A 26,147-nucleotide genomic window follows, 5' to 3' on the forward strand; every position below is an offset into this window, starting at 1 on the left:
CGTCTAATACTAAGAATGGTAGGTTATTTCGTCGCACCCTGTGACTAGTATCTATTCTTGCAGTTTTTAGGGCTCCAATATCGTTGCGAATCTGAGTTGTTTGCTTGAAATGCTCGTATTTCTACGATTTCTGCTCGAATTGCCTCTAACAAAGGGGTTAGGGCGGTAGCATTAAGTGGGCCTGGATTCAACTCGACATCACCTGACAATAACAGCATAATTTCGGAAAGCAGTTCAAAAGCCATCATGTCACTAGGTAAACAAATCACAAAGGGCCAATTTATGTGAAAATGCGAGACACCACATTGAGAAAGTGGTCACTACTACGAAAATCCTTTGAGTTGCCGAGGTGACAAACCTGGAACGGTACGTGGATCAGCATGGTGTGCCGAGCGGTGTCGTGCTCCATTTAGGCGCCATTCCAGTCCCGGTTATGTAGTGCTTAGTGCGGTCCTTTGACAAGTGACGTAGGTGAGGCAGGGTGTTGCCAGACGGGCACTTCCATGCGCGCTGGAACTGGATTTCCAGTAGAGAAGGTGGCGAAGAAGGGTTGGTTGGTGGTGACGAGTTCAGTTGCGTTGACAGAAGATGGCGTCGGCAATCGTAACGGGTCCGGTAAAGTGCACGGGAGGACAAAGGAGGCATAGCAGCACCTGGAATGATACGTGGATCAGCATGGTGTGCCGAGCGGTGTCGTGTCAGAACGGCAAGTTGGGCTAGTTGGTTGGGATTCATGATAACGTTTGTAACAGTGCACCCAAGACAAGGACAACAGAAGAAATAAAATGACAACACGGCGCTGACTGTCAACTGATATTTTATTGAAGATATGTCCAGCATATATATAGGTGCCCTTTGATAACCATGACATGTACAGGACACAGAGATGCGTCGAGGCAACTGTGACAAATTGAAGCATAATCGAAAGTGACTCAGGTAACGGACTTCCTTCTCATGAAGAGTGATAGATGGTTCACTGATGCACGCTTTGTCACTAATATTCATATTGTGAGCTTGGGCCCACTGTTTTCACCATGATTTCCATCATGCCCTTATGATTTACATTATGCACATTATTATTACCAGTACCCACCCTGCTGAATTTTCCGATAGGAAATTACCAGCCTTCCACGTGACTATGCCGTGAGTTTTTTTTTTGTGCCTTCATCTGGTTCGCTTTACCGCTCCGGGCGTGCAGTATATTTTCTTTTCTGCTGCGCTGGGCGAAGGTTGTCTCAGGTGGCCGCGGATGGTTGTAATTTGTTTGTGAGTGGTCGTGTACGTCGATTGCCGTCCTCAACAATAATAGCAACGGTGCGCGCCGATACTTTGGGACCATTTTTGATGCGCAGGAATAGTGCCCGGCCGATAACCATTCACAAGTGTTGGTAACTGGTAGAACATCGGCTACGAAGCTATTGGCCATTCTCACCAGTGCACATAGAAAGGAGCTTAATAACGTAACGGATTGAAGCAGTGATATGACTGGCCCATTGCGCATGTACACGTTTAGTCTCGATTTATTTATGTGTCCTGTTACCGGCAAGCTAAATCTATCGCTAAATAGGGTGCCCTTTCCACTGAGGCGAGGATGGCGGGAGAAGGTAAATACGCCATTGTGGACTCACTTCACTTATAGTTGCAAGTAGTGCCTTGTCCTGCCTTTGTCCTTCCTAGTGTGCCATCACTATTGGCGCTTCATCTATTGAAAGAGAATGCAACTGGTTACCAACAACCTAAGGACACCATACTAGAGTCCTTTCGATCAACGTGGCCAGAGCTGAGCTTCCCTTATGAGCTTCCGAACCACAGCCCACCGCAGTTCCTCGACATTTTACTTCATGTCATGCCCTTCATGTCAAGCCATTTCAAGACTGTAAAATGGGCAATAGCGAGTGCAGCGTTTAGTTCAGCACTAAAGAAATCATTCGAGCATCAAAATAAACAAAGTTTTCAGCTGCAGTTAAGTAGGCTGAAAAATGCAGGGAAAAAGCTGCCGTGTCAATGCTAGGCAGCATAGCTGAAGGCCTCGTACAGAAGATTAAAAGAAAACAAGAAAGAAAAAGCGGACCTGAAGTTGTGGATGTCAAAAACAATTGTGCAAAAATTACATATGTGCATGGACTGACCTACAATCTCATCAAGATTGGTAAAAGACACGGTATCCGAGTAGTGTACTCAGCACCAAACAAGGGGAAAAGTATGTGCGCGCGAGTGAACAAGCAAAAAAAGGAACCACAATGCCGGATCACACATCAGAGCAAGTACTGCGATTGTGTCAAAGGAGTAGTGTACGCCATCCTCCTGTCCTGTGGAAAACAATACATAGAGCAAACAGGAAGATGCCTCAATGTTTGAACAAGAGAGCATGCATCATCACTTTCAGGGACCCCTGGCAGCAATCTGGCCTTGCACTGCAAACGTTGCGAAATGACACTAACAGTGTGTACTCAGATATTAACAAGAAACAAGCAGCTGTGTGTCTCGCCCATGCAAGGTGCTCCCATCCCTCAGTATAAGACTGTATACTTTGCTTACTCTAGAAATACGCCTCAGGATTTCTGCTGTTCAGACCAATGTCCCCATGACAAAAATGAAGTGCCCGAAATTTGCGTTCGTGAGAACACTTCATATAAGCGCGCCCACATTTCACGACAGTGCGCATGTACTCATGTAACTTTTAAGCTGTTCCTTATATTGCCCTCATTGATTCAAAACGCCTTCATAGCACAGAAATAACTTCTGAAGAACACAACAGATACGTGAACGAGGCAGAAAGGGCCGGAACCAAAACTCGCCCGCAACGCTTATGCACGGTTCACTTCAGAACATATGCATATTGCAACGAACACTTATACGCCTAGCACCACTGCGACACATTGCACGTACACATCACAGTACACTTACGCTTCGTAAAAGTAAGAACCCTAGCGCTCGAACGCTTTGTACGTGTTCGCGGTCGCCAATGCGCACCGCAGTCTGCAAAACAGCTCAAACGAAGCAAGACACAAACAGCACATTACGAATGACTGCGATGAGGCGGTAATGAAGCTCATCGCTACACATCGTGCCATCACTTCTGAAACACAAACCAGTACTGCACAAGCTTGCAATCTTGGTATCGATGAAGCCCGCACACACAACACCTACGCACACCATATGCTGAGGATGGCGATCGCAATCTTTTCATTTTGCCGCGCACTGAACTTGTGTCATGCCTAGAATTCAGGTGTAGGCGAGAGCCTTCGCGTTTGTAATCCACATGCAAAAAACGGCAAAACACGAAATCGCGGGCTTCATTCCTTCCGGCCCTCGCGAAAACACAACACACATCCGTCTGTTTCCTTTGGCAATTGCACGGACTGAAGAAGTCAGGAAGAGTACGGCTGCTTGTTGTGTTAGAGAAATAGCTTTGCAGGTACTGAATAGCTCTTGCAATGGTGACAATAAACCACACAAAAAACAAACCGCCGCTGCAGCCTATAACGGTCTAGGCCTCACGCTTAGCTTCATTTCGAACCAGCGAAATGTTTATGCGGTCGCCGCACGGCGGCGAAAGTTCACGACCGCCTCTCGTGACGTCGCGTCAGCCATTACTGGCGAACCGTTCGCTTGCGGTGCGGCGTGCGGCCATGGGCGGTTTGAGCGCGAATTAGCCCAAACCGAGCGAACGAGCACAGTGAAAGATAAGAGAACGCGGCAGGGAGACGGGCATGAAAACAGCGGCGAGAGAGAAGAGTTGGAGTTTGAATGTGGAGAGGAGGGTGCAGCGTAACCATGAAGTTGAAAGCGGAAAAGGGTGTGGCGAAAGCATGAAGAAAAGCGTAGTGTGGCTACGGTGCTACTAGATGGCGACAAAGTAGCACGCGTCTGCATCACGGAGTCTGAACCAGGCTACGTTTATCGCTAGAATGTTATCCGGTGAGGCGAGTCTAGCAGTGCTAATGGAGGTGTGGCGACACACTCTGCGCATATTTCTGCGCACCTTCCATCTTATCATCTGGCCAAGCATACCACAGCTGCACGCTGGATTGCATGGTCGATAAAGTATAGCGCCACCGCCATGTCACCCGAGGTATGCGTCACCGACGGTGGCTATAAAAACAGGCTGCCTGGCTGAGAAAAGCCGCCTTCTACCACCCGCTACTGTGACAAACGTAGCGTTGGTATGCCCGTCCACTGACATCGTTCGCCGAATAAAGACGCGTTGCGTTTTTATGTTGGGATTCGTCCTCCGCTAACGGCGACATCCCCACATCTGGTGACCCGGACAACGAACAACAACGCATCGCCATGGACGAACAAGACGCCCTTCAACGACAGCTGGAACTCCTCAACAGATAGCTTCACACGCAGCAATAGGTGATCCAGAGGCAAGAGCAACAGCTTCAGGAACGGCACGACCAGCTCAATGGTTCCGTGCAGCAGCATCCTGCCGGTTCCGCCGAGGACGCCACAACCCCGGCAGACGACATCCCGCACGCTGCCCCGCACGGCGTCTGGCGTGTCGCTGTCAAGCTTCCGCCGTTTTGGGCCGACTCGCCCGAGGTATGGTTCACCCAAGTCGAGGCCCAGTTCTCTCTTGCGCACATCACACAAGACCGGACCCGCTACGACTATGTCGTCGCCCACCTCGATGCCCACTACGCCAGCGAGGTCCGGGATATCCTTGCCAATCCACCAACGGTTAACCTTTACGAACACCTCAAGACGGAACTCATTCGCCACCTGTCACTCTCGGACGACCAGAAGGTGCGACAACTTCAGTCCGCAGAACTTGCCGAGCGTAAGCCTTCGCAGCTCCTCCGCCACATGCGTGCTCTCGCGGGCAACATGGAAGTCAAGTATTCCTTACTGCGAGCACTTTGGCTTCAACGACTTCCACCGCACGTCCAGGCAATTCTGCAGGCTCAGCTTACGCTACCTCTGGACCAACTCGCCGGGATCGCTGCCCGCGTCATTGAGGTCTCTTTGCCGCCGTTATCGCCCACCGTCCAGGCTGTCGCCGCACCGCCGAACACCATAGAGCTTGCGCGGCGTATCGACGATATCAACCGACAGCTCGGCTCCATTCAACGACGCCTGGATCAACACTTCCCGATGCGCCACTCGCAAAGCCGTGGCCAGAACACTACCCCATCGCAGCAGCCTGGTGACGACGACCGGTGTTACATAGACGCTTCGGGGACAGAGCACGGCAATGTCGACCGCCCTGCTCCGTTAGAAATCAGGGAAACGCCAACGGCAGCTCGTAGCCACGGCTGCGAGCTGCCAACCTGGAGGCCGTCGCATCTTCGTCACCGACCAAATTACAAAGCAGCGGTTCCTTGTCGACAGCGGTTCCGACATTTGCTGCTACCCGCGAGCCCACCTTCAAGGTCCCCGTCCTTCTACGTCTTTCGAGCTCACCGCGGCAAACCGGTCCACTATCAAAACTTACAGCTCGCTCCGCCTGCACGTCCAGCTGAAAAACCTACGCCGTGACCTTCATTGGAATTTTGTCATCACCGACGTCACAGAGCCAATCATCGGCTCAGACTTTTTGGCGCACTACAACCTCCTTCCGGACTGCCGCCACGACCGTCTCATCGACGCGACAACGAGACGTTCTGCGCCAGGACAGCGAACGACCACCCACCAGCCAAGCATCAAAGTACTCAGCGTCGAACATAATTCACCGTACCACGCCATCCTCGCCGAATTCCCCGGTTTGACGCGCCCCAGCGGGTTGCCACGTGACGTGCAGCATACCACCTTGCACTACATCCGGACCACCCCAGGGCCCCCGGTTTTCTGTCGCGCCCGTCGCCTTGCCCCGGACCGCATGCGCATAGCCAAAGCAGAGTTCGAAGCCATGCTCCAGGAGGGAATCGCCCGCCCCTCCGACGGCCCATGGGCCTCACCACTTCACCTCGTCCCCAAGAAGACCGAAGGCTGGCGGCCCTGTGGGGACTACCGTGCCCTCAACGCCCGCACAATTCCGGACAGGTACCCCGTTCACCACATAAAGAACTTCGCACATCGCATTTCCGGCTGCCGCGTTTTTTCCATGCTAGACTTGGTCAAGGCCTACACGCAGATACCCGTCAATCCGGACGACGTCCTGAAAACTGCAATCATTACTCCTTTCGGCTTGTTCGAGTTTCCCTTCATGAGCTTTGGCCTGAGGAACGCTGGACAAACCTTTCAACGCTTCATCGACGAAGTCGTCCGTGGCCTCGACTTCTGCTTCGTCTATCTTGATGACATATTGGTCTTTTCCCGCAACGCCGACGAACACCACAGGCACCTTCGTCTCCTTTTCCAACGCCTCGAGGACCACGGCCTTCTCGTCAGTGTCCCAAAGAGCACGCTCGGCGCTTCAGTCGTCAAATTCCTCGGCCATGAAGTTTCATCATAGGGAACTCGACCCTTACCTGAACGCATCTCAGACATGCAAAATTACCCTCAACCAACCACCGCTAAAGACCTTCGCCGTTTCCTCGGCATGCTGAACTTTTACAGGCGTTTCTTGCCACACGCAGCCGAGTACCAGGCTCCCCTCCATGGTGCCTTGGCTGGTCTACGAGGAAAAGAACCCATCACGTGGACACCGCCTTTAACAGAACTTTTTGAAAAATGCAAAGCTGCCCTTTGCACCGCCACACTTCTCTCCCATCCTGTGCCAGACGCTCCCTTGGGGCTCTTCACGGACGCCTCTAGCATCGCCGTAGACGCCGTCCTTATGCAGCACGTGGACAACAACTGGCATCCCTTAGCGTTCTTCTCCAAGAAACTCTCGGCTCGCAAAACGACCCCTTCTGCGGCCAGTTCCACCGACGAAACCACGACCCCCGCGCCGTCGAGTTCGCCAACTTGCTACAGAGAACTTCTGGCGATATACGAAGCAGTTCAGCACTTTTGCCACATTCTTGAAGCACAACACTGCACTATCTACACCGACCATAAACCTCTGACCTACGCCTTCTCTCAGCGCCGCGACAAACTCCCACCGGTTCAGCAGAACCAGCTCTCGTTCATCGCCCAGTTCACCACCAACATCCAACATGTCAGCGGGAAGGACAACGTGGTCGCCGACGCGCTTTCACGTGTGGCAGCTATTAGCCCTTCACAGATAACAGCTGATGCCCTCGCCGAGGCTCAGACTACGGACGCTGAACTGCAGGAGCTTCTTAAGGGCGGGTCCTCGCTACAACTGCAGCAAGTCCCCATACCTGAATCGACAAAGACTATCTACTGCGACATGTCAACAGCACGAAGCAGGCCTTACGTGCCCCTTTCCCATCACCGTGGCCTCTTTACCCAGCTGCATAATCAGCCATCCCGGCATAGGCGCCTCTGCACGCCTCGTGGCTGACCGCTATGTCTGGCCCTCCATGCAGCGGGATTGCCGCACTTGGGCGCGCTCCTGCATTGAATGCCAGCGCGCTAAAGTGACCAGGCATGTCACTTCACCACTCGGCGCATTCCCCCATACCTCTGGTCGGTTTCAACACGTCCACCTTGATATCATAGGGCCCTTGCCTCCAGCTCGACGCTATCGCTACTGCCTCACCGCTGTTGTGTCGGCAGCGGCAGGCAAGCGGGGGGCCCCGACCAGCAAACGCTCGGCTAACGCCGGCGCAGTAAAGGAGACGCGGAGCGAACTGCTCCCGTTGAAAACCGGAACGAAGACTCGGCCACGCTTGGCCGTTTATTGCTAATAAAGGGTTCATGAGCGAGATGACACCTCCCAATTGGTCCAATGTTCGTCACATGACAGAAGGGGGTGCGCCATCTAGCTCAACAACTACAAAACATACATATGCGATGGCACATACATCTGACAGGGGGCGACACTATACTACATCATCCCCCCCTGGAAACAAAGTAACATACAGTGAAACGCGCACACACGACGCGCACTTAAGTCCAAAGAAGATTTCAGTTCATTCCCCCCATGTTCACACACGCGCACCAGTTGCACACAAAGCACGCACTTAAGTCCACAAAAAATTCAATCCGTCCCCGCCCAAGTTCACATACACACGCACCAGTCTTGGGCACTAAAAAAACAGGCAGTCACTGAAACAAAGTTCAACAAGGAACACGGCACAAAACTCACTGTACCGCAACAAGGAACACATTTTACCTGTGTGAACGAAAAAATGTGAACTGCCTCCCAAATGTCACAGCGAGGCCCCTAGCCGTGGCATTTCGAAGACGGCAAAACGCTCTGCATTCAGGAAACATAATCATCAAGCCGCGGAGGCCGTTTTTTTACACGATGAGGACGCGTGCGTACCTCAGAAGAACTTTGGGGGTTGCGACGCGTTTCGGTCGACTTTAAAGACCCAGTCGTCCCACTACTATTTCCCTCCCCCTGGTTGAAAAGTTGAATGTGGTTGTCGTTCGAAGCTGGAGAGGGTTGCCCAGGACGCTCCTCACGAAGTCCCAACAAGTCCTGGGATACTACCGATTCCCCCACGGAATCTGAAACTATTGCTGACTGTGTAGACCCGGAAGCGATACAGTCAGATGCACTACTTAAGCGGTGCCTATGAAGGGACGATGTCACGCCAGACGAGTCATCTGAATGACTATCCAGGTTTGAATACGAGTACAAAAAATCTTTGTCAGTCGTGGACAATGTACTATGGTTTGAATTACCGACTACTGTGGTTAACTTAGACGCATTCCACGTCTTCCCATCACTGAGTACAAAAGAGGATGGTCCTACCTGGGCCTTAACTGTACGAGGCGTACTGTACTTAAAAAATCCTTTCTTGGCAAGTTTTACTTTGACGGTGTCTCCCACCTTGATACGAGTTGCCTGAGCACCTCTACGTTTGTCTACATACTGTTTAGTTTGCCGCTGTTTCTGCGAGACTCTCTCGCGAACTTGCGGAAGAGAACTGTCCTGAACCGTTATGTGCTTACGCAACCTGAAGTTGCTAATATCTATCTTTGAACGAGGTTGACGACCATGAAGTAGGAAAGCTGGGGAGAGACCCGTTGTAGCATGTGGTGTGATCCTGTAAGAGCCCAAGAATTCTGAAATGCTTTTCGAAGCATCTCGACCTTCAAGCCTGGCTACCTGCAGGTGTTCCTTAATGACTCGGTTGAACCTTTCTATTTGACCATTACCCTGAGGATAATAGTTGGAGGAGAAAAAATGAGCGATTCCTTTTTCCTTTAGGTAATCTTGGAATTGTTTTGAAACAAACTGTGGACCATTGTCTGTAACTATAGAGTCTGGCAACCCTTCACGGCTGAAAGCCCAGTCAAGAAGCTTAATGACATCATCTGTGGAGATGGAATTAGTACCAAGTACTTCTGGCCACTTTGAGTAGTAGTCAACAAGGGTGACTAGATACCTAGGGTAGGACGTGTTTAATGGGCCAATGATGTCCATTCCCAATTTCTGCCAAGGCCCGCTCGGCCATTCAACTGGTTGCAATGGAGCTACATGAGGCTTTGCAGACTTGTCTGCCAGCTTACATACATGACAATGCTTTACATACTGTTCCACAGTGCTATCCATCTGGGGCCACCAATAGCGTTCACGAAGAAGCTGCTTAGTACGTACTATGCCCTGATGATTTTCATGTGCCAGCTGTAGAAATGTAGGTATGAGGACACTGGGTATTACCACACGATCACCACGCATGAGTAATCCATCTACAAACGACAATTCTTCATTCACATGAAAGTAAGCTATTAAAGCATTGTCTATGTTTTTCTTAGAAGGCCAACCTTCTGCTAGGCATTTACAGACCTTCTGAAGCGTCTCATCTGTACTCGTTGCAAGTTGCACTGTTTCCTTGTCAACGACTGATGTGACCAAGGATACTACTTCTTCCTCCTGAACTACATTCTGCGAATCCTTTACAGGAAGTCTAGACAAGGCATCAGCGACTAGGTTTTCTGATCCTTTGCAATATTCAATCTGAAAGTTGTAATACAGGAGCCTGGCTGACCATCTTGAAATGCGAAGAGGTCGACGACCTGAGTCGCCAGCGGACAGTAATGCAACTACTGCTTGATGGTCAGTTCGAAGAGTGAACCGTCTACCCCAGAGGTACACATGCCATTTTTCACATGCGAACAGACATGCTAGCGCTTCACGCTCTCCTATAGAATACTTTCGTTCAGCTACAGACAATGTCCTAGATGCAAAAGCTACAGTTTCTAGCTTAGAACCATACGGTTGCTGTAACACAGCACCAACACCAACATCAGATGCATCAGTCGTGACTACCACAGGCAATTCAGGGTTGAAAATCTTAATGACAGGGGAACATGTAAGACGAGCTTTCAACTGATTGAAGCTACGTTGTGCATCATCAGACCAAGCAAAATTTTGCCCTTGCCTGAGCATGAGGCGAAGTGGTTCTACAAGTTCTGCATAATGATCAATGAACTTGGCATAGTAACCAGCTAATCCTAAGAAGGATTGCAATGACTTAATATCTGTAGGAGCAGGCGCATTCAGGATTGCTTTTACCTTGCTCTCTGTAGGCGAAATGCCTTCAGCTGAAATTTTATGGCCCAGAAAAGTCAGTTCTCTCACAGAGAAGACACATTTTTCATTCAGTTTCATACCACTGTTTGAAATGCAAAGCAAGACTTCTCTTAAATTGGCATCATGCTCAGGTTTTGTCCGACCCCATACCAAAATGTCATCAAGGTAACAGACAACATTCTTACAACTCTGCAAGATTTGTGACATCATTTTCTGAAACACTGCTGGCGCAGATGCCAAGCCAAAACAGACACGCTTGAACCTGAATAAGCCTTCATGAGTTATAAATGTAGTGAGATCTCTACTACCTTCTTCCAATAACAGCTGGTGGTAAGCAGATGCTAGATCCAGCTTAGAAAAATATGTGGCACCATGAAACATTTGCAATAACTCTTCTACGTGCGGCGAAGGATACCCATCAATGACAATTGCCTTATTCGGTTCCCGTAGGTCAACACAGAGCCGGATGGCTCCATCCTTTTTGCGCACCACGACGAGTGGAGACACCCATTCAGACGCCTCGACGCGCTCGATGACGTCACAGTCCTCGAGACGTCGCAGTTCATTCGTCACCTGGTCACGGAGAGCCAGGGGTAGTCTGCGCAACTTTGATGACACTGGTTTCATACCTTGCCGTCGATGTATTCGGTGCACGAAGTTTTTGACGAGTCCCAACTCGCCACTGAAGAGGTGATCAAAACCCGGAGGTACACCTGTGGGGCACTGTACTGGAGGAAGCGTAGCCAGGCAGCATGTCAGCGATGTACCGTCGATTTGTATACCCAAGCGCTGGATGGCGTCAAGACCCAGCAGTGATGTTCCTGTAGATGTTACATGGAACGTGACTGAGCACGACCTTTGCAGAAACTGGACAGTGGCTTGGAATAGGCCTTGAATGTCGATGCGTTGCCTGGAGAAATTCCTCAAGTCCACTGCTGTTTTTGACAGTGTGTGCTGTCGACCAAAGTGCTTCCCAAAATCTTCAGCAGTCATCAAGGAGACAGACGCTCCTGTGTCCACAAGCAGCTGCATGGCGACGTCGTTAACCATGACCGGGACTTGTAAATCCTTTTTAGCTTCTAAAGTGCTCACCGTCAAGACAGACGCGGACGGCTGTCCTGCGGAGGTTGAAGACAGCGTCTCTGCGGAAGAGACGTGCTGAACAGTACGGGTTTTTCGGCATACGGACGCAAAATGGCCCAACGTGTGGCAGGCGTTGCACCGCCGGTTCCTTGCGGGACAGTTCCTGTATGTGGCAATATGCCTCGTGCTGCCACACCGGTCGCATGTACTGCGGTCGAAATTAGGGTCCTTTGCATCCTGTGCTTCGTTGCGGGTCCCGGAGGAGCCTCGCGGAAAATGTTGATAATCTCGGCGGCCTCTTGGAAGACGTCGGCCATCTTGGCGCCTCCTCGGAAAAAGTCGGCCATCTTCATGGCCTCCCGGACTGCGTCGGCCGACTGCCTTGCTGCTTCGCTTGAAGCTGACGCTGCGCTGGTTAACTGCCTTGCTGCTTCCTGCTCCTCGGCTGCGAAGTGCTTCCGTTGGCCCTCACGCCCGAGAGCGCTGACGAGCGCAGACGCTCGCCGTGCGTCCGTCCAGTCGCCGCCGCCGGCCGCTTCGAGGTGGGCCTGAAAAATTTTTTTCCAGCGGTACCAGGGAATTAACGGAGGGCCGGGCACTTCAAGAAAAACGGGAAGGTTCGCCATAAATGCCATGCCGGGTAGCGTCCAGGAGGCAAGCCGGAGCTCGCCGCAGGAATAGGCAAGGAAGAGCAAGGGGGAGAGTAGGCCTAGGCTCGGAAGCCTCGCGACGCCAAGTGCGTCGGCGGCGTTTGCCGGCCGTGCAGACACGGAAGGGACGCTTCACTCACGAAGCTCGTTGGTTTCCCGGGGCTTCGGTCGGAACCGTTGCGGGAATCCCATCCTCGTCGCCAATGATGTTGTGTCGGCAGCGGCAGGCAAGCGGGGGGCCCCGACCAGCAAACGCTCGGCTAACGCCGGCGCAGTAAAGGAGACGCGGAGCGAACTGCTCCCGTTGAAAACCGGAACGAAGACTCGGCCACGCTTGGCCGTTTATTGCTAATAAAGGGTTCATGAGCCAGATGACACCTCCCAATTGGTCCAATGTTCGTCACATGACAGAAGGGGGTGCGCCATCTAGCTCAACAACTACAAAACATACATATGCGATGGCACATACATCTGACAGGGGGCGACACTATACTACAACCGCCATCGATCGGTACACTCGATGGCGTGAGGCATGGCCCCCCGAGGGAATCACTGCGGAAGACGTCGCCTCGGCCTTCTTCGCCGTCTGGATTGCCCGCTTCGGGCCCCCTCGCCGCGTCACCACCGACCAAGGACGACAGTTCGAATCGCACCTTTTCCGGCTGCTCGGGCTGACCATCGGGTTCGAACGCTCGCGGACCACCAGCTACCACCCATGCGCCAACGGGATGATCGAACGTTTCCACCGACAGTTCAAAGCAGCCATCATGTGCCACCCGGACTCAACCTGGCCTGAAGCCATCCCAGCCGTCACCCTAGGTCTTCGCGCCACCTTTAAGCCCTACATTCAGGCTACGCAGAGCTCGTCTACGGGGAACCTCTCCGTCTCCCAGGCGAATTTCTCGCTGCACCGCCATCTACCACCGCGACGTAAGATCCCACCGATTTCATCGCCCGGCTCCGACGCACTATCGCTACCCTCCGCCCGTCACCTGCAGCTCACCACTGTAAGACCGCGCCCTTCGTCTTCGAGGATCTGGCAACGTGCTCACACTTTTCTCCACGACGACACCGTCCGCCGGCCTTTACAGCCACCTTACAGCGGACCCTACCCAATTATCCGTCGTGACAAAACCTTCACCCTGCTCATTAAAGGGAACACCATCCGCGTCTCTATCGACCGGCTGAAGCCGGCCTACACCGATTCCGCCGAACCAGCGAATACCAGTACACCCACAGACGTCCATCCACGACCGCCAACAACGCAGCCTGCTTCCGTCATTACGCGCAGCGGATGTCGCGTACGCTGCCCAGATGTTTTCAAGCCCTGAGGGCTCTTCACTCCGCGGGGGGGGGGGGGGGGGTTTGTGGCGACACACTCTGCGCATATTTCTGCGCACCTTCCATGTTATCATCTGGCCAAGCATACCACAGCTGCGCGCTGGATTGCATGGTCGATAAAGTATAGCGCCACCGTCATGTCACCCGAGGTATGCGTCACCGACGGTGGCTATAAAAAACAGGCTGCCTGGCTGAGAAAATCCGCCTTCTACCACCCGCTACTGTGACAAACGTAGCGTTGGTATGCCCGTCCACTGACATCGTTCGCCGAATAAAGACGCATTGCGTTTTTATGTTGGGATTCGTCCTTCGCTAACGGCGACATCCCCACAGAGGTATTAAAGGGAAGTAAATGGGATATAATAGGGCTCAGTGAAGTTAGGAGTACAAATGAACCACATACAGTGCTAAAAGCGGGCATCTCCTGTGCTACCGGGGCTTAGCGGAGAGACAAGTGGAGTCGCATTCCTGATTAATAAGAATACAGCTGGTAACATACCAGAATTCTATTCAATAGGTGAAACGCCAATAGCGGCAGCACACAAGAATGAATACAGACCAGACAAGGGCCTTGTCCTGTCTGTATTCTTTCTTGTGTGCCGTCGCTATTGGCGCTTCACCCATTGAAAGCTATGCACCAACTAGCCCCCCCAGAACGTGTTTTACAAGAATTTTATAGCATTAACGAGAGCATAGCAGGTCTTGTGAAACTTAATGACAGGTACAAATTGAAGGTTGTACAGGTCTACGCCCTTACATCTGGTCATGATAAACAGGAAGTCGAAAGCTTCTATGAAGGCGTGGAATCGGCAATGGGTAAAGTAAAAAAAATAGACTATACTAATGGGCGACTTCAATGCCAAGGTAGGCAAGAAGCAGTCTGGAGATAGGTCAGTGGGGGAATATGGCACAGGCACTAGGAATATCAGGGGAGAGTTATTAGTGGACTTTGCAGAATAGAATAATATGCGGATAAAGAATACCTTCTTCCGCAAGCTGGATAGCCGTAAGTGGATGAGGAGGAGCCCGAATGACGAGACTGGTAATGAAATAGGCTTTGTACTCTACGCCAACCCTGGCATCATACAAGACGTGGGGGTGCTCAGCAATGTGCAGCTGCAGTGACTATAGGATGGTAAGAACTTGAATTTTGCTAGACTAGAGGAGGGAACGGAAGAAGCTGGTACATAAGAAGCTGATCAATGAGTTAGCGGTAAGAGGGAAAATAGAGGAATTCCAGATCAAGCTACAGAACAGGTATTCGGCTTTAACTCAGGAAGAGGACCTTAGTGTTGAAACAATGAACGACTATCTTGTGGGCATCGTTAAGGAGTGTGCAATGGAAGTCGGTGGTAACTCCGTTAGGCAGGATCCCAGTAAACTATCGCAGGAGACGAAAGATCTGATCAAGAAACGCCACTGTATGAAAGCCTCTAACCCTACAGCTAGGATAGAACTGGCAGAATTTTCGAAGTTAATCAACAAGCTTAAGACAGCTGACATAAGGAAGTATAATATGGATAGAATTGAACATGCTCTCAGGAACGAAGGAAGCCTAAAAACAGTGAAGAAACTAGGAATTGGCAAGAATCAGATGTATGCGTTAAGAGACAAAGCCGAAAATATCATTGCTAATATGGATGATATAGTTCAAGTGGCTGAGGAGTTCTATAGAGATAGATACAGTACCAGTGGCTCCCATGACGATAATGCAAGAGAAAATAGTCTAGAGGAATTCGAAATCCCAAAGGTAATGCCGGAAGAAGTAAGGAAAGCCTTGGGAGATATGCAAAGGGGGAAGGCAGCTGGGGAGGACCAGGTAACAGCAGATTTGTTGAAGGATGGTGGGCAGATTGTTCTAGAGAAACTGGATACCCTGTATACGCAATGCCTCGTGACCTCGAGCGCACTGGAATCTTGGAAGAACGCTAACATAATCCTAATCCATAAGAAAGGGGAGGCCAAAGACTTGAAAAATTATAGACCTATCAGCTTACTGTCCGTTGCCTACAAACTATTTACTAAGGTAATTGCAAATAGAATAAGGAACACCTTAGACTTCTGTCAAGCAAAGGACCAGGCAGGATTCCGTAAAGCCTACTCAACAATAGATCATATTCACACTATCAATCAGGTGATAGAGAAATGTGCGGAATATAACCAACCCCTATATATAGCTTTCATTGATTACGAGAAAGCGTTTGATTCTGTCGAAACCTCAGCAGTCATGGAGGAATTACGGAATCAGGGTGTAGACGAGCCGTATGTAAAGATACTGAATGATATCTATAGCGGCTCCACAGCCACCGTAGTCCTCCATAAAGAAAGCAACAAAATCCCAATAAAGAAAGGCGTCAGACAGGGAGATACGATCTCTCCAATGGTATTCACAGCGTGTTTACAGGAGGTATTCATAGACCTGGATTGGGAAGAATTGGGGATAAAAGTTAATGGAGAATACCTTAGTAACTTGCGATTCGCTCATGATATTGCCTTGCTTAGTAACTCAGGAGACCAATTGCAATGCATGCTCACTGGCCTGGAGAGGCAAAGCAGAAGGGTGGGTCTGAAAATTAATCGGCAGAAAACTAAAGTAATGTTTAACAGTCTCGGAAGAGAACAGCAGTTTACGATAGGTAGCCAGGCATTGGAAGTGGTAAGGGAATACATCTACTTAGGGCAGGTAGTGACGGCGGACCGGATCATGAGACGGAAATAACCAGAAGAATAAGAATGGGCTGGGGTGCGTTTGGCAGGCATTCTCAGATCATGAACAGCAGGTTGCCATTATCCCTCAAGAGAAAAGTGTATGATAGCTGTATCTCACCAGTACTCACCTACGGGGCAGAAACCTGGAGGCTTACGAAAAGGGTTCTACTCAAATTGAGGATGACGCAACGAGCTATGGAAAGAAGAATGATAGGTGTATCGTTAAGGGATAAGAAAAGAGCAGATTGGGTGAGGGAACAAACGCGAGTTAATGACATCTTATTTGAAATCAAGCAAAAGAAATGGGCATGGGCAGGACACGTAATGAGGAGGGAAGATAACCGATGGACATTAAGAGTTACAGAATGGATTCGAAGAGAAGGGAAGCGTAGCAGAGGGGGACAGAAAGTTAGGTGGGCGGATGAGATTAAGAAGTTTGCAGGGACGGCATGACCACAATTAGTACATGACCGTGGTTGTGGGAGAAGTATGGGAGAGGACTTTGCCCTGCAGTGGGCGTAACCAGGCTGATCATGATGATGACGCACCTAGACTCTGCCGTGAACGCAGATCGCTCTCAAGATACGGCCGGACGAGCGCGCACAGCCACCACATGCGCAGCTGCATCCGAAGTAGAATGCCACCTCATCTACCTCTCCCCCCCTCCCCGCCCACCCCCGCCGGTGCCTCGCAGGATTGGGTGCCTGGTGCACTACGGGGGACAGCGCGCTTGCTGCCCACTTTCGTATGTTCTGCGCGGGTCAGATTAAGCCGCGATGGCTTTTGTCCCCCCGCAAACCTTCCCCCGCACAAAGAACGTAGGGTGCGACTTGATATGCAACCGCACGGTGACAGTGAAAATGCACTTCGAGTTCATATAATTGCTGTCGCAATAAAATAAATGTGAGTGCCATACAAATGAAGAATTCGATGCCTGTTGAGGCCACAACAATTTGGGAATACGTTGCGTCGCTATATTGCTTCAATGTTAATCGCACAAATGTCGACAGTGATCGTGAATTGGATTTTGCCGGAATTTCTTACTTCGCGTCACAAATTCTCCGCCGCCATGACATTGCCACAGCTCAGGTTTCAGAGTACGTTCTTTATTGGAGTCATTCTGGTGCAGTAATAGTTCTCAAAACAAACTCACTAAAATCTTGGCTACCCTAGAAGCTGACGCAGTCCACTTTCTTCGATAAACAGTTGGAGGACGCCCAAGCTTTGCCTTCAAGGGTGGAGCGCGATATCGTTATCGCACCCTGGTCGCACCGCCCACTCATTCGCTCTGCATGCTCTTGAGTCGCACAAATACATAGTTTTCATATACAACACTTCTAAGTCCAAAGCACAACTTTTTTCAAAATATTTGGTCTAACAAGTGCTTCTCACAATCTACATTACCGCACTGTGTTGTGCACACTACAATGTTTCTTGGTCCCCTGTTCCTTTAGCGTTCACACGCACTGAGTATCTCGGTCATTCCGAACACACATACATACACACCACACTGTCATTTTCAATCATTGTAGTGTAAGTCATTGTGGACTCCTTGAAATCGCTCTGCTGGCATGATACACATGGATGAATGTCGTGCTCGGCACAACGATCACTTACAAGGCGCCCCGCATCGGACTTTGCACCCACGAATCACGCGTTGAGCGCCGAGTACTGTTTTTTCAATGCAAAACATTTGTGTTATTAGGCATGTTGCAAGGCAGGTACTACTTAGGGAAATGTTGCTGTATATGAATATTGAACTTAATTTTCGATAGCAACCTTCTGGAAAGCATCAGTCAAGCTCAACGCACATTGGAAATTTAGGTAATGGGGAGGCTCGCAAACGCAGCTGTAAAGGCACATTAGTACAGTTTCTGTATTCACTTATATATTATTGCCGCTGTCTAATTCAATTTACAGGCTTTCGTGACAATTTCATCCCTCCAAAGCAGCTTTGAGAAGCCTGGCGGCCAAATCTTACGCTGCACAAATGCTATCGTCTACTGCAGAAGCACTGTTCTCCACAATCCGGCAACGAATGACGCGTCGTCCTTTAGGACTAAAGGTGAATCCAGCGATCCACGGCGAAGCGTGTACTCGAGTCTCTCGGGCAGGAAAAGCGCATTAGCACGTGCCGCGATGATGTGACCCGCGATAACGGTCGCCCTCTGCCGACTCAAACGATCAGTGCGTTTTCCGCCTTTTTATTTTTTCCTTCCAAGGTGAGAACCGATAGCTTTGAAAGCATCGAGCGCTGAAGAAAGCCGCCTAAGGCAGTATCCCACTGCGCCTTTGCGTCTCATCGATCAAACTGGCATTTACCCGTCTCTGACTGGCGGTTGTTGATATGCGGCTCACAATGTTTAGCTTGCACTCAAGTGAAAGACAGCTTTGCAAGCGTCCTGCTGTTCTTGTTTACTTCATCAATAGTGCTGCTGCTGGCAAGCGCTGTGTTGGTGCTTCCTCTAGGGCGTGTCGTTAGGGGGCGTTCCCACCTGGGGGCATAGCGTTGCTCTCGCCCCTCCTCTATGAGTTCCCGTAAACGGTGAGCACGCTGGTGGAGGGGGCCGGGTGGTGAAGCGCTAACGATGCTTCAAACAGCAAGATGTATGGGAGTCGATAAAATCGGCGCCCCCTTTAGGCGCCGTGACGAAACGATGTATGGACCAGCCTGCCGACACACGAGGTGGAAATGGTGGCGCTAATGAAGACGTCAATTTGCCGCTCCCACTTTTTCTCTGGCTGCTTTTCCTTTGTGGCGTGGCCCACGCAAAAGAGAAATTCATACAGACGGTGCGTCCGCATTGAGTCTCGCACCCGAAGTACTTAGCATTCATTCTCACGGAGTAGCTTATACAGCACCTAAAGATGTTGTGCCAATGTTTCTGCGTCTTTAGTAAGCGGATATGTAGCCATCACGGGAACGTCGCAATGCGCCAGATTGCCGTGAAGATAGTTTTATTCACGACAGTGTTCTGCGTGAGCAAAAGAAATAGATCAATACAGAGCATGAGTGAACCAGGTATGCCCGCACAATAGACTTTAAAACGGACGCTAAAAGTGTTGAAAAACAGTTGAAATGGATAACTCGTGTGCACGCAACAGTAAATCAACACCTCAAGATCAAAATAAGAAATTGAATTCGGCGGCGAAAATTTAGTGCCGCACGTCTTTGTATAATATCACAGCTATTAGAGCGAAGCTGCTAGCCTGTCGGTGGTCGGCATTTTCGCGTCCATCCGTGAGTAGAAATTATCATCCTCTGTAATGGCTCATACGCTCCTAAGCAAATAAAAAGGCAGTGGCTCATTCCTCTGGTAATGCAGAGGCTACAAGCACTCAGCAAAGTGCAGCAAACAGTGCATACATTCATTGGAATCACACATGCAACGTATAGAACAGCGTACGGTTCAATAAACAGCAACCTCAAAACAAGCATCCGCACTATAAATTAGGCATTGTATACCACCTCAGCAGTTGTAAGGGTGGTTTAGCAAGAGCTTTGCAGGACATCCACATTGGAGGGCCGGGATGGCGAGTCTATTTTTTACCTTAGGGGTAAAAAATAACACAAATTGAAGAAACCGTGGCAGCCGAGGCGCCGCATTTCCCTAATTCTTAATAGCGCAAGTGGCATCACTGTTGTAGGCCAATTCAAGTCTGATCACGGACAGAGGTTGGTGGACCAATGCTGCACAATTGTTTCCGTGCTGTGCCATCACTTGGTTACGCAGGGCATATGTCGTTGAAACAAGCACGTGTCCAGGACTTTATTTTTCGGGGGGGAGGGGGGGCAACACAAGGTAACCTTTCTATGAAAATAAGGGGGGAAGGCTACTTCTACTCGTGGTAATGTGAATAATGCCTACCTTTCGCCATCAAGACTTGTAAACTGGCCAAATACTAATTAAATGATGTGTATCTCACAGGTACGCCTGTTAGATACACCACTCCTTTATTTGACAAGCAAGGAACCGCATCAAATGGACACCCACAGGAAAGAAGCGGAGAAAGAACACTGCCAAGAACCAGTAAACAAGGGAAAGTCTAAAATAAAGATTTCTAGTAGCGTTTTTTAAATTATATTTGGAGGAATCAAAAAGAAATACATATTTGTGGAACAATCACAGTTTTCTTTAATGCATCATTTACTGCTCTACCAAGTGGCAAAGCCGACTCGTGTTGCCTAACGATGCGAGGCCGCCGGTCCCGCGCAAATGCGTTGAGCGCCGGACGCTGTTCTAGACGTACTGCACCCACCGCGGAAGGTTAGAAAAACACCCGCATAAGCACAGCGGAGGTGTGGCCACATTAGGCGGCTCAACTGATAAGTGTAGAAGCGTCTTTCAAAACACACGGAATCATTCTCCAGTTCCAGCGACGGTTATTCTACTTTCTTATTAAATAAAACGATGTTGATCCATAAACATTTACAAAAAGGGTTAAATTTGTTAAAGTTCACATTTTCTTCTTCTTTGGCTGTTGCATCGCATCTCTCCAATAGTAGATCGCGTAATTTCTAAACTTCTTGCGACTCTTGTTTCCAGTTACCCATTCTTGCGAAAAGTGTTGTACAATTAGGGAAAAACCAGACGAGGTAACGGTTGTCATTCATATTGCTTATGGGTTTAACGGTTACTGCAGGGTTTGATCGCGAGCGCTGTTTCGCATCATCGGATTTTCCATCTTTCCAACCTACATCACGGTTCCGAGGATGTGCCAGCGTAGCGGCGAACCGTCACTCGAGGAAGTAATGAGGCAAAAGGAAAAGTTAGATGCAGCTGGCGTTTTTTTCGGCCGCAACTCTTTCCAAGAGCATAACGACCAGCTTACTACAAACTGAATCGCCTTCCTGGTCCCTGGATGAGTCTAAACAAACAAGGTGGAACTAATGAAGAAACAGCAATGCGCGTGACCGTTGAAAGAGATGGTCACAACTGAAAGTATCTCGAGTTAATCGCGTGGGCACCGAATCGATGAGAAAACTGGCCTTCACACCGCAGGAGATGCCGCTAGCCACCGCCATCCAAAAGGAGTCAAAAAGGCGGGCAAATGTTTACCGCCGAATAGGTGTCAAGTCTTAAGCTTGATTTTGCGGCGCTTTAGGAATGTGTGGGAGAAGAATGTGTGTGAGGAGCTAGGGGGCAGGTGTGCCCCGTAATACAGAGTTAAAGCAGACACTCTTCTGGACAACCTGCAAAAGGAGGATGTTCAGCATGCATGCCTGTAACCACTTGCGTTCCAAGAAGGATTAGTTATAGCCCGCAAAGAAGCTTCAAGTTTTCTCATTGCATTTTACGAGTGAGAGACTAGTTTGATGGACGTGTGGTGAAAATGAATCTTGCTGAAATTCTGAGAACAACCTACTACTGCGTAAACATTCCTTAGCTCCTCTGCTTCGCTTTTGTTTACTTATTTGGCTAGCTCATGCATGTCTATCAATCGCTACGAATAATTTAAATTTTTACTGTTATAACGAATACATGTGGATTTCTTTATTTTCCTATTTTGTTACGACTTTGCGCGACGATGGCGACGCAACCAGTCTTTTTACCTAACGCTAGGAATCATCTACTCTCACTATTATAACTATTATATGTCTTGACGAATTATGCATGTATTTACCGATATATGGAGACACGGAGTGGACAGATTTTGCTTGGGCACTCGCCAGATAATGCTTACGTATTACTGTAGCACAAAAGGAAACTAAGGACATTGAGAGAAACCTCTTAATGTCCTTCTAACTTGGACCAGGTGTAATTTAAACTGAGGCCAAAGGAACTTTCGCTCCCATGATTGTTGCGTCGCTCACGCAGATATCCATTGTTTGAATCCTTTCAGAGGTTTTTCTTTATTGCGATAGCAATTAAATGGACACTCCAGGCACATTTCTGCCATCGGCGTCGCCGTAAGGTTCTGTATGGGTGCAAGCTTGTGAGGGTGAGCTGGCCAACGCGGTTCAATCTCGCGTGCGCGAGCGAAGAACGCGGCCTGGATTGCTGCCCTTTCCTGTCGCGCGCAGGGCGCGGGGTTCAGGCGAGGGAGGAGGGGCGTATTCAGGCGGCTGCTAGGGTATTAGCGTGGTTGCTTGGGTTAGTTGGTTATTAATGATAAAAAATGATGTACAGCGCGAAGGACAAGTACTGCGAGACTCGACATACACTGCTCTGCTAGGGTGCTTCGATGTCCTTCTCGCCCGCTGCTCCGTACAGTGTGGAGAAAACCGCAGCGTTTGCAACGGCGTTGTCCATGCGAATCGTGGACGCCGTAGTAGACACCTTTGGTGGACGCCGTAGGGGCTTGTTGCCAGCGCTCGTGTGCCTTGAAAGCGACCTGCGACGGGGTCAAATTGCGCGCCCGCTCGGGCCTCATCTCCAAAGCGATCTGCGATGTTTGCAGAATGAGCGTAGTGCTGATAGCTTCATATAATCTGGGATTTCGACGCTTGGCTCGCGTTGAAGGGAGAGATGCATGAAGGTGAATTCGCTTGCTGCTGCCGCGGTTCCTCACTCCATAGTTTTGACAGTGGGTTTCCACGCTAAACGACCGAAATGTGTTTATGTTTACCTGTGCGCCCGTGAGACCGTGCTCGTTAATTTAGTTAAAACACGTTAGCGGCCAACTTGGGTTGAATTCATGATAGAATAATTAAGCGTGATTGAACAAGGACGCAGAAAGAAGCAGACACAATGACAGCGCTGTCTCTGTGAGTCTCTCTTTTTACGTCGTCGTTTAGTCCCGCTTACACATTCTATCATTTCTAATTTAGTTAGTTAGCGAATGTTTACCAGTTCATACGGCCGATAAAACTACTATTTTTACATTGTAGAGCTATCTACTAATTTGCTATCACAATCAGTGCTTGGCCTTTCGGGCGGAATGGATGGATGCATACATGCATACAACTTTATTAAACGTCCGGCAAGGTTTAACGCAACGCGGGCTTATGTTTCCCACGGCAGGAGGTCAATGCAGTGCCTCAATACCGCCTCAAGGGCTTGCTGGATCACCCACGTCTGGATGACGTGGTCTGAGCTGCCCAGAGCGGCGGCCCACCTCGACGACAGAGTCTCTCGAGGTTACTGTCATCCTTCCTATAATTACACTGCACACCTACAACATGTGTTTGACTGTTGCTGGTCCTTCCTGTCACAGTTTCAATGTGTCGCCGTGATGCTTATCTGGTAAGATACGTTACAGATGGAATGGGTTAGGGAAGGTGTTTGTGTGGAGCTGTCTCCAGGCGATGGCATGCCTCCTGTTCAATTTGGGACTCGGTGGTGGGTGTACCTTTCTGGCGTTCAGATATGAATTGGTTATGTTCAGGAGAACATTGGTTACAATGGTTATGTCATTGTATTTAGTGACCCTCTCCCATTTGGGGCGAGGAGTGTTTGCTATCGTACAAGGCGTTGGCCTGTTAGGCGGGGCGGGTCATGTGTCGCGCCGTCCGGTGCGCCATCTCGTGTAGGTTAGGGGGCGCGTCGCCTTCCCTGGTGACGTGCGCGGGTTACCGTACGATCTTTGAGCTCACGGCTTCGTATTTGCCCGCTTTCGCCAGAATGGGCAGGGCTTTCTTGGAAATTCTACCTCTGACGTATTTCTTTACAGCTGTTTGCGACTTGCTTAGTAGGACTTCACATTCCTGATCTGTGAGGGCCAGCGCGATTGCTACTTCCTCCGCTATTTACGAGTATTTTGTGTATACGCTGCATGCGATTGTGGTTTTGGTGTCTGTGACTACGGAGGTGAATTTATTGCCGCTCGGATATTCGGCAGCATCCAGAAAGCGCGCGTTTCGCTCCCTGCCGAGGAAACAGAGTGGAGCCGCGGCTCTTGCCTTTCTTCTGCCTCGGTTGCAATCAGGGTGAACTGCCATTGTTTAAAGCGCACCTCCTAGACGCCCGTTCCAGGCTTGAGCGTCGCCACCCCTCGTCGTAAGCGCTTGAACTTGCTCGTGCCACTGTTCGCGTGTTCATCGTCGTCTTTTTCCAGAGGGGGCGCCAATGCCGCGCCTCATGACAGGGTTCCCATACTGCCCCTAGCGCTCGTGCCACTGCTCACGCCTTCGCCGTCGTCGCCTGCAACAGCTGGCTCCGATGCTGCTCATCATGCCAGCGTTCCCCTACTGCCCCTCCCGCGGCGAAGGCGCTACCACCAGTGGCCCGCTGCTAGTCGTGCGGTCATTACGCTCTCAAATGCCTCGCCTCAATATATCGGGAAACGAAAACACGTATATGGCTTTGTTCGAATTTCGCATTAGCGAGACACAGTTTTTTTTCTAACGCTACCAATTATATACGATTACACTACTATAATGATTACATGTGTTAGCTTGAACAATTAGGCATTTAGTTTTCAGACATAGGCGTCACTGGAAGGACAAATTTCGCTAAAGTACTGGCCAAAGAATGCTTACGCGTTACTCTAGGACTATTGGAAACCAAGGTGTAACGCTTGTTCGTCACGTATCTCAGTGTGCAGTCAAGCGGTAATGAACGTCACAGACGAGAGCACAGACGTAAACCAACATTTATCAAAGATGTTAGAATTAAAGCAAAATAAGCAGTAAACACAGAGTCGAAATGAAAGTCGCTAAAACAAACACATGCCTACATTATGTCCTACGCGTAGCGTTCAGCAAAGGAGTGAATGCGTCTCACAGGTTAAGTTCCGATGCTGACGACAATCGGCAGTAGAACTGTCGTGACAATTCTAGTTGTAGGGGAGCCAAGGCGCGATGATCCTCGTTGGAGGCGAGCTAAGACACGGTGACGGCATTGGTCATCAGATGAGGCAGGCGACAGGCCCCGGCTGCATTACGGTGGCCAGCGCACTCGAACGGGTGTCAGGTGGGCGGCTTCCACCGCCACAACGCCCCATGCCACCTCGAGCAAGGACTTCGAGCAAGACAGCCTCGGTTGGGCCTCAATCAAGCTTCGTCCCAGACACAGCCTTAGCTGCTTCAATAGGCGGCTACGAGCAGGTTACAGTCAGGCCTGTTCCAAATGGCGTCACATCAGGCTCCACTCGGCGTCTGCACCAACAGGCAGGCGAGTCCTCTGGGTCGCTTCAGGTACCACAGCAGGAGCTCCCGGAACAGCTCACTGGCCCTGCGTCTTACAAATCACGAGCGCCTCGCTTGCTTATTTGGCACCCGCCTCTACTTCATACTTTTCTCTTCAATTTTGCTGATGCTGCCAAGCACGCAATCTCTACCTGGATCACATTCTGCTTCTTCTTTCTAATCTTTTTCGACACAATATTCAACCCTCAAAAGTTATCACAAAGTCCACGTTCAGGTAAATTAAGTAAAATTAAGGTCTTGCACTATAGTTATCCGCCCACCTAAGAAAGTTGTTTTGGAAACGACTTGTCCACAGTGCAGATAACTGGACAACAAACACAAACATGATTTGCATTCTGCTGTACACATCTGTCGCATAGTAACGTTAACAATAGCAACGATAGTAACGTGTCCAGAAGTCACGAGTACAAGTCGTTACAGCTGCATTTTTATGAGTATCTATATGTTGCAGAATCAAGGAAGGTGTTTCATGTTCTTACGCCATGTACAGCTGGCCCGTAACCAGTGGCGTAGCTAGGTCGTCTGGCACCCGGGGCCCTTAGCTCTTCTGTCAACCCCCCCCCCCCCATCGGGTGTAGTCGAGGAAGGCGAGGATATCGACAATTTTCGGGTGTCTTCAGACATATAAGACACAACCCCATCCTCCTGGCCCCGTGCACCTGGGGCCCACGTCCCCCCGGCCCCGGCCCCCTGTTGCTACGCCACTGGTTGAGTGTCATCAGCCAAACATCGCACCATTCTTGTACCCGTCTTCACTCGTCTGTTATTG

The 26,147-nt window shown here is 50.0% G+C and overlaps 1 long non-coding RNA gene across 2 annotated transcripts in view; it reads right to left on the reverse strand.

The window, feature by feature from the left end:
* Window positions 1–365: 365 nt before the first annotated feature.
* LOC135901718 (uncharacterized) overlaps window positions 366–26,147 on the reverse strand; it is a 39,611-nt gene continuing 13,829 nt past the window's right edge. Inside the window, exons 3-4 of one of the 2 annotated variants that reach the window (XR_011509617.1) lie at window positions 24,954–25,409; window positions 366–653 (exon numbers count right to left, since the gene is read on the reverse strand). This is a non-coding gene — a long non-coding RNA (uncharacterized lncRNA). Of the gene's footprint in view, window positions 654–24,666; window positions 25,410–26,147 lie in introns of those variants that run through there. The other variant, XR_010564243.1, reaches the window with a different exon arrangement.

The sequence above is a fragment of the Dermacentor albipictus genome, unplaced genomic scaffold, assembly GCF_038994185.2.
Source record: "Dermacentor albipictus isolate Rhodes 1998 colony unplaced genomic scaffold, USDA_Dalb.pri_finalv2 scaffold_16, whole genome shotgun sequence".
NCBI classification, from domain to species: Eukaryota; Metazoa; Arthropoda; class Arachnida; order Ixodida; family Ixodidae; genus Dermacentor; species Dermacentor albipictus.